Source organism: Dermacentor silvarum, chromosome 3, assembly GCF_013339745.2.
Source record: "Dermacentor silvarum isolate Dsil-2018 chromosome 3, BIME_Dsil_1.4, whole genome shotgun sequence".
NCBI lineage: Eukaryota > Metazoa > Arthropoda > Arachnida > Ixodida > Ixodidae > Dermacentor > Dermacentor silvarum.
In genome coordinates this window covers 86,022,017-86,030,644 of record NC_051156.1, presented here as the reverse complement: position 1 = coordinate 86,030,644, position 8,628 = coordinate 86,022,017, and the positions used below count along the sequence as shown (strand labels likewise).

Here is an 8,628-nt window from a genome sequence, read left to right as displayed (position 1 = left end):
GTGCTGTTTGAGTCGCTCACTTGGGCACCGGTCGGTTCGGCCTACGTAGGTCTTCTAAGATGAAAGCGGAATGGTCTTCGATCCACAAAAAGTGTAGCTTCTGAAGTCAATATTTGCCTCTTTGAATCGCTTTAACGTATAGCGAATAGCGCACACCCTAAGCAAGGCTCGCTGTGCAGTCATAGTACAAGACTTGCTCAACTTTTCTCACCATGTGCAGCGGCTGTGGACGTGGACCAGGTGGCTCGCGAGGTGGACGTGAACGCGCTGCAGAGGAATGTCGCCCACCTCACCTTCTGCGACATCGACCACGAACTGGTACGCGACCATCGCTTCATTTATTTCGAGCCGCACAACGATTATCAGCATTGCATACGACCGAGCTAGCCGGAGTGAGTGCCGGAACGCCCCACGTGACCAGCTTGCGTGTCATGACGTTACAGTGTCTAGAAGCATTCTAGCCACGGTAATGACGTCATGACACAAGCATCGCCTGGGAAACGAAACGAAAACTGGCCATAAAGAAAATGAGCGCAGCCTGCACTAGTGCAAGGCAGAAAGAAACAGTGGAGCTTGAGATCGACCAATCTACAGCCAGGGTCGCTATCCCGACGACGCTGGATACTCAAACGCAGACTCTCTCGTTCTCGAAGCTCGGATCTTCGACTCGACGACGCCTCTTCTCGGCTGCAGCTTCGGCACGGTATTCCGGATCGGCTCGCCGCCGACGCGCACATTCTTGCTTGGCCGCACGACGCGCTTCAAGACGCGACCTGGCGAAGCGTTGGCATGTCTATTCGAAGCGAGGCACATGTGGTTGCTAGGCGACGCGAAGTGACGTCATGGCTAGACAGAGCACGTGCGCGGTCGTAGCATCTCGGCTACGGTGTCTCGGCGGTGCGGAGCGGCGGCGAAGCGAGGCGCAGCTGTGCCAAGTGGTTGCTAGGCAACGCGCGGTGACATCATCGCCAGGTACAGTGACTGGTCACGCGGGCCAACCTCCGGCTTAAACAGCTCCGCTGTTAAAAATGGAATGTCAGATATGTCATGTTAGTATTCCTGTAAATGAAAACTTAGACCCCTTAAACCCTACAGAATGCACTAGCAAACGTCACGGTGTCCTAAATAATTTGCTACAATGCCTGTTCCCGAGAACCGACTTTCATTTTCGTACCTGCAGGAAGTGAATATGCGACGCCTTGATACACGAGCTCGCTTCGTGTTGCGATTCCTGCGACAGCCACACGCCAGCGCAGTCAGAACACGCGCGCGGATCTCTCTGTTTGTATGAGCGACGTCATTATGCCTGTAGCCTTATTACTGCACGCTATTAACAAATTTCGCTTTACGGTGACATCACGATAATGTCACTGACGCAGGCCCGAGATTGCGAAACCTACTTGTGTTTGTTGGCGTATTTGTCTCCGTATGCATTTACTGAGATGTGGTGCACTCTTAAACAATTGTCTCATCGCGAAGAACTTGTCTCCTTGTGTATCCGCCATCTTGTGCTCTGTTCCGGTTAAATCAGAGTTGAGTTCGGTGATGTACTCTGAACAGTTTAGACGATATTCTACCGCACAGGTGTAATTCGATTATGTTTTCGCAGGAAGGAACGTCAGTAGACACCAACTTCGTCAAGTTATTCAAGCTGGCCCAACTCTGCATTGAATACCTCATGGTAGGTAACGCGTTTGCGGCTGAGCATTCTTTCTTAACACACACACACGCACGCACGGACCCGCCGCGATGGCTTAGTCAGCTAAGGCATTGCGCTGCTGAGCACGAGAACGCGGAATCGAATTCCGGTGGCGGCGGCAGCCGCATTTCGATGGAGACGAAATGCAAAAGCGCCCGTGTGCTTGCGTTGTAGTGCTCGTTAAAGAACCCCAGGTGGTCAAAATTAATCCGGAGCCCTCCACTACGGCGTGCCTCATAATCAGAACTGGTTTTGGCACGTAAAACCCCAGAAAGGAGAACACGCACACACGCCCATCGTGTCTTGGCCTCCTGTTTGTCCGTGCTTCTTTGCGCTGCTGTGGCTTCAAGGCGTATCAATCAACTCGCCCAAGAAGTTTTATTACTGTGCTCAATGGCTGAAACATTAAGTAACGGGATTCGTGTCGGTACCCTGATGAAGTGCAGGCACGAAGGGAAGACGTGCGATGCCGCTGTGATAGAGAGCCGCGTTCTTTTTTACTAGGAGACCGCACAGAAACAATATACGTGGCTCATTAATCTTGAAGACTGCAACTGTTCTGCTTTATATATGTACGTGAGCTCCGGAGACAAGGCCAACATGAAGCAAATCATTCATTCGTATTAGGTAATATTAAGGATCTGACAGAGCTAACATATACAAATGGACAGTAAGCACCAACAGCTTCACCGCCATAGCACTCACAAATCAACTGCCGAGCCTTCCTTCGGCAAACTACCTCAACTTTTGCCCACAATAACACCATGCTCGCACCGCAGTCTGATGTCCCTCCCCCCCCTTCGCTCAGCGTTCGCTCCTTTTATAATGTCATCGTTAGTAAAGCGCCATCTGTTAGCATTCTAGGAAAGCCATACATAGTGCAACAACAGATGGTATTTGGTGCCAGGAATTTGTACAAGACGCAGCCGGTGGAGCTAAGTGATGAGAGCACATTGCGCGCTGCGGAAACAGCAACCACGGGATTGTATTTCAGATCACCCTTCCCTCCTCCTCCAGACCCTGTCCGTTAATATTTCTGTTCTGTGCTTGGTCTGAGAATCTTATTGGGAACTCGAATAAACATATTAACCTCTAAAAATTGTAGCCGCAGCGCTTCTTTATTGCCAATTATACGTACACTAGAGACGAATTTTGACCGTCCCGTGATGTTCCAGTTGTGTGTGTATATATATATATATATATATATATATATATATATATATATATATATATATATATATATATATGTCTGACGCGAGCAGGAGGTTGCGGACGTAGAACAACATGGTCGCCCGAACACTGCCTTTATTCTTCGTCTTCCTCTTTCCCCACTATTAGACCGCACCGTCCTTGTATGGTTCGTTACACACTTCCCCCTCCCCCAGTGAGAGCGCGTGCTGCAAACAACATGAGTTGGAGCAATAAGAGACTGCTAACAGATAAAATATGCAGAGGTGCAGTTGGTCCAATGTCCCGAGTTAGCTCTGTATAGTTATTAAAAGTTCAGAATAAGCTATAGCAGTCCGGTGACGTCCAGCAGAGCTCAGGTGGTCGAGGCTGGCTGTCGCACTCCGGACGACATATGCATGCCCCGATGAAGGAAGGAGGTTGGGACACATGGCAGCCGTGGGAACGCGGTTGTCGTTGCGAATTGCAGACACGCGGTGGCTCCTGCTCGAACGTTCGGTGGACTGGGTCGTTGCGGCGACGTCTCTGTTGGTGCGGTATGTTGGGAAAGTGACCGTGTCTTTTCCGTCGTCGTGCATAGCGTTGTCGCAGGAATCCTTGTGGTGGGAGCAGTCCTGATAGGTGGTGCTGAAGGTGCTTTCGGCGACGTTCCTTTCTTGCAAAACACCGTATTCGTTGAGTTCGCCTTGGATTGAGAAAGCTTGAGCGTTGATGTCTTTCTTGTTGTGGCTTCTGTGGAAATTTCGGTGAAGGTCTTCGTCGCCTTCTATTTCGAAGTCGTGGTTGCTGCCGTTGTTCTTGGAGTTGTTGATGATGATGTTGCGACATTCGTTGAGGTAGCGCTTCTATGGAAATATGCCTTTGATTTCTTTCGCAAATTAAAGTCGGGATCGATTGGTAGCTGGTGCACTGCTCCTTATTGTGAGACTTGTCTGGTGGCGAGGGCAGTTTGTCAGGATTTTCGGTAGACTCTTCTGAGGCTGCTGGGACTTAATTCAGAATGGTCGCTTCTGTAATTTGACAATGTGCGATGCTGCTTGGCACGTGCGAAGCTTATGAAGTGGCAGCGGCTTGTTGAGTCGTAATATGCAGAAGAAAGCTTGAGAGTCGCGAAGCAGCTATATCTCTAGATTTAGGTGGCTCCAAATTGTCTTCGCCTTGAAAGATACGTGCATTGGTGCTGGCGCTTTTATTCTGATTTCGTCGTGACACTATGCAAGTTGGCTTCGTTTCACCAGAAGAACTGATTGTTGCCGTATTTCCTCGACTTTTGGTGCTGTTACCAAAGTTTGTCTTCATCCAGTTTGGAATTCCTGGTGGCTGATTGCTCGGTGGTGTCGCAGTGGATGTGGCTTGGCCATGTTCTTCCAGAGAAGGGTCGTCTGTCTGAGATGTCGTGACGTCGTGCTCAATCGTGTAAGGCAGGCACTGCGGAGAAGAGTCGTGTGACTTGAAAGTGCTTAGTGGCCCGCACATTCGAGACGAGCGATGCAATCCGACAGAAGCTGCAACCCCGACATCAGTGCTGCAGCGTGCTGAAGACGTACGTATTGTTGAATGATGTGCGGTTATCAAACCTGCTTCGGTGTTGGGTTTCGAAGCAACGAATTCGCGTGCATATCGCTCAGTGCGCAATGGCTTTTCGTTTACTGGGAATGTCAAGTTGATGCTATGCGTGCGATTGCGCGTCCTCTTCGTGGGAGAATCACGACAAGGAAAACTCGCCGACGATCTCCTCATATGAGCCCGTTTATTAGTACAACGCTGCGACTGTGCGTAACTGCATTCAAATTCCTGCTGCTGGTCAATGATGCAGGGGTCTCCATTATATACTTTGAAGCGACTGATCATTTCATCTTTGGTTTCGTTCCATGATTCTTTATATTCAAATATGTGGGTCAGGTAGAAGCGAAATGCATCACCGGTCAGGTATTCATCGAAGCTGGCGACCATCTCCCGTTGCGACCATGATGCAGCGGTTGCGTGAAACTCGAAGACGCGGAACCAGTCTTCCACGGGCCCATCGTCCGCTGATCCAGTGTACTTGGGGACGTCCGAGGCTTCCGATGGTGCGATCATGATGCTGGTCTGTGTAGGTGGTGGATCTCTGCGGATGGGATTCACGGCGTGGTGTTCAATTCTTGCATGATGATGTGAGCTCGATGCGGTGGCTGCAAGGCCTTTATCCTGTCTACTAGTGTGACGCGAGCAGGAGGTTGCGGACGTAGAACAACATGGTCGCCCGAACACGGCCTTTATTCTTCGTCTTCCTCTTCCCCCACTATTACACCGCATGGTCCTTGTATGGTTCCTTACATATATATAGTAACAATATATTAATTTATTGCGATATCAATTATATGGACACTCCAAGAGGATTTCTGCCGTCGGCGTCGCCGTGAGGTTCCGTATGAAGTCTAACGGCGATAAAATCGTCGCCGCGCGCCGTATGCTGCATGTGCGAGTGAAAGCGCACGAGGGACGGGCGCTTTCATGGAGAGCGAACACACGGCTGGGAGCAAATGCGACGTATTCTATCGTGCGAAGGGCCGTGGGGGGGGGGGGGGGGGGGAATGAGGGAGGGGAGGCGACGTTTAGCTGCGGCACCAAACGCGTATCTTGCCCACCGGGCGCAAGGGGGAACTGTCGACTAAATCTCCCACGCGAAAATAGGAAAGCGGGAAGGCAGCGCGGATGGGAGGAAGTGCGGCTTCTACTCTGCCAGCAACTGCGTACTTATACTTTGCGCAGCTCCGGGCTGTCGCGCGCATCGTATCTTGAAAGCGATCTCCACACGGCTCTTACCTTTGTATGCGCTGTGCTTTCGCCGCTCAGTTTCCGTTGAAGCGATAGACCGCACGAACCTTCGCTCGCTGCTGCTGTCGCGCTTGATCACGCGAGCATTTTGACAGTGGTTGTCTGCGGTCATCGAGTCTGATCTATACATGTTTGCTTGTGCGCTCTGACACCATGCTTGTTAATTCAGTGCTTAAGCGAATGTGCCCAAGTTTATGCAACCGATAAAACTACCATCCCTACTCCGTATAGCTCTCTACTAATTTGCTATCGCAATTGATGCTTCGCCTTTCGGGCTAAACTGCGACTTTCTTAAATAAATAAACAAAGATGTCGACAGGTGGGATTTGATCACGGTACCGCCAGCACAGAGGCACGGTACTCTAACCATTATGGCACACACGCTTTTGTAGCGATATCTACATTATACGCCAGGTTTTCGCCTCTTCGCCGTCGCCGTACTTTGAGCCGTGGCCGCACTTTGACGTCACACCACGGCCCCCGATTCTCCAGCAACTCAGCTCGTCGCGGTCGCCGCGCGGCCACCGCTCCTGTCGTTGGGCGCTCGCCGCGCCCTCTGTGTGACGTCACACCACAGGCCTCGATTCTCCGGCGACTCGGCTCGTCGCGGTCGCCGCGCGGCCAGTGTTGCCAGGTCCAACGAGGCGGCGTAGCCAAAAGCTAGAGACGTTGTAGCCCAAATGTAGCCAAACACAAAAAAGGGCAAAAAATTTCGTAGCCAAATATAGCCATTTTTATTTGCAGTTTTATTCGTGTGCACATTTTCACATTCGACTACGGCAATCCTTTTTTTGCACAACCCGTCATAACAAAATGTCCGTGCCGCCGTGATGGTCGCCCTTGACATGAACAACAGCGACTTGACGAACAACACTTTTTGGTTGGCCCCGGAAGCTCTCAAGTTCCAGCGAATCGCTGCAGAGGGCGAAATCAGTGCTTTTATTTGATGACAGATAGTACTAAGTTGTTATTTTTAGTTATTTACAGTAATATTAACTACGAACTTATATTTTAGCTGTCGTGAACGCAAAATAATGTTTAGCATCATCAATCTCTCAGGTCATCTCTGCCTATGGCGTAGAGTTCAGCTGTCCAGCGATCTGCGACGGCGACATGCTCACGGCTTCTTTTTCTATGAGCTAAAGCAAGTCTTTCGTGCTATTATATCTCGTGTTTTTGTCTCATCGTCCTATCTTGTTTTCTCGTTGTTGTTTTTTTCAATTAGCTTGGCCCGGCTTAGCTGGTACATGCTCTATATACTGTCCATATACATCAACCTTTCCGCCATCTTAGGTCTCTAGCAGGGCAAGAACATGCGTTAAAATAACGTGACAGACAACAGATGTCACTCACTGTCTGAATTGGTATAAGCGAAGCTTTAAAATATTGCTGCGCAAAACGGCACACCAGTGTTAGAAGCGCGCAGGCGTTTTCGGCGACGAGCACGTTTCGAACGTAACTCGCTCGAAATGGTAAAAGCCGCGAAGGCGCACGAAGGGCAAAGGTAAACAACAAATTCATAACAGTGGTCATGCTGTGAAAACCGGTTACTGTCAAAAAACAAACCATGTTGATGTGCTAATAAAGTTTTAGAATAGGGGGCCCCAAATTGTTTTGCGGGTGTTTGCGTTGAGGCATGAGTGAAGAGCTTTACAATAGGCGTTTTGCGTTTGTGGATAGCGTGTTGTGCTTGCAGCGTCACTACGGCGTCAAAGAGCAGCTGTTATAAATAATAAAATAAAATATACCATTTTATGACAAGAAAAGTAATTTAGATTTTCGTGTTTTCGGATTTAATTATAGTTTAGAACTTATTCCATTAGCAGCAAGCAACTTGTTGCGCTTAGTTTTGAGTAACCAACTTTACGTACCATCACCCAACCAAGTCATTCCGTGTTAGGCTTACGAGCCATGAAATCGACAATTGAATTCGGGATCAGCGGCGTCTTATGAATCAGTCTTCATTACACATGTTAGCTTTCAGAAAGCGATAACCGCAATCACTTCTCCATGCTTACGAACTTCGCACGTTACTACGAATCGAACCCAGTTTGGTGCTAGGTTAGAGCCGTCGCTTCGATTGGCGCCGCCATGTTTGTTGACGAAAGCTTTTGGGGCAGATTTTGGGGCTCCCGCTAAATCAATGAAATAGCGTGCCCGACGCAAAACCCAAACATAGTTTGCGTCTTGCGCATGCGCAGTGGCTTCGACGCTATTTCCTTGGGGCCCCAGAACGTTTGGGGCCCCTATTCTAAAACTATATATGTGATTGGGAGGCATGACGCAGTGGGGGACTCCGGAATAATTTTAGCCACCTCGGCTTCTTTAACGTACACCTAAATCTAAGTACACGGGTGTTTCTCCATTTCGCCTTGATTAAAATTCGGCCGCCGTGGCCGGTAATCAAGCCCGCGTCCTCGAGCCAGCAGCGCGACACCTCACAAGCTAAGATAACACGGTGGGTGAAGTTAATGGGACGTCGTGCACTGATGTCATCGTGGCAAACATGTTTCGATATTAGCAGAATGAGTATCTGCATCCGTGACGTTATGGGTAAACCATCTAGAAGTTAACGCACCAGAACCCACCTTTGGCTCGGGGTCTTGCTCCCATTCTTATTTATACGTTCTGGCATACTTGGCCCACTTCCCCATGTTTGGATTCTCCTCTCTGAGGAGGATCCGATCTTACGTCCAACCTATCGAAATAAATCTCGAATGTAAGCACGAACAAAAATTCATCTAGCAGGAGAAGGAAAACGGCACTAAACTTTAGCGCGAGAAACATGGAGTAGGTTGAAATCTGTGCCCGGTGCGAGACTTCACCCAGAAGACATGGCCATGAACAGACTGGAGCGTGTCATCCACCCGTGCTACCCTTCTTTCATGTCGGCGCCGATCGCCCGACGCGCAGAGGGAAGGAAA

At 49.6% G+C, this 8,628-nt stretch overlaps 1 protein-coding gene across 4 annotated transcripts in view; it reads left to right on the top strand.

Moving 5' to 3' along the window:
• The first annotated feature begins 257 nt into the window (after positions 1–257).
• Positions 258–8,628, top strand: part of LOC119445555 (uncharacterized) — a 535,946-nt gene continuing 527,575 nt past the window's right edge. For all 4 annotated transcript variants that reach the window (XM_049663402.1, XM_049663401.1, XM_037709823.2 and 1 more), the window contains exons 1-2: positions 258–318; positions 1,610–1,681. The gene's annotated coding sequence lies outside the window, so the exon portion shown is untranslated. The remainder of the gene's footprint in view (positions 319–1,609; positions 1,682–8,628) is intronic.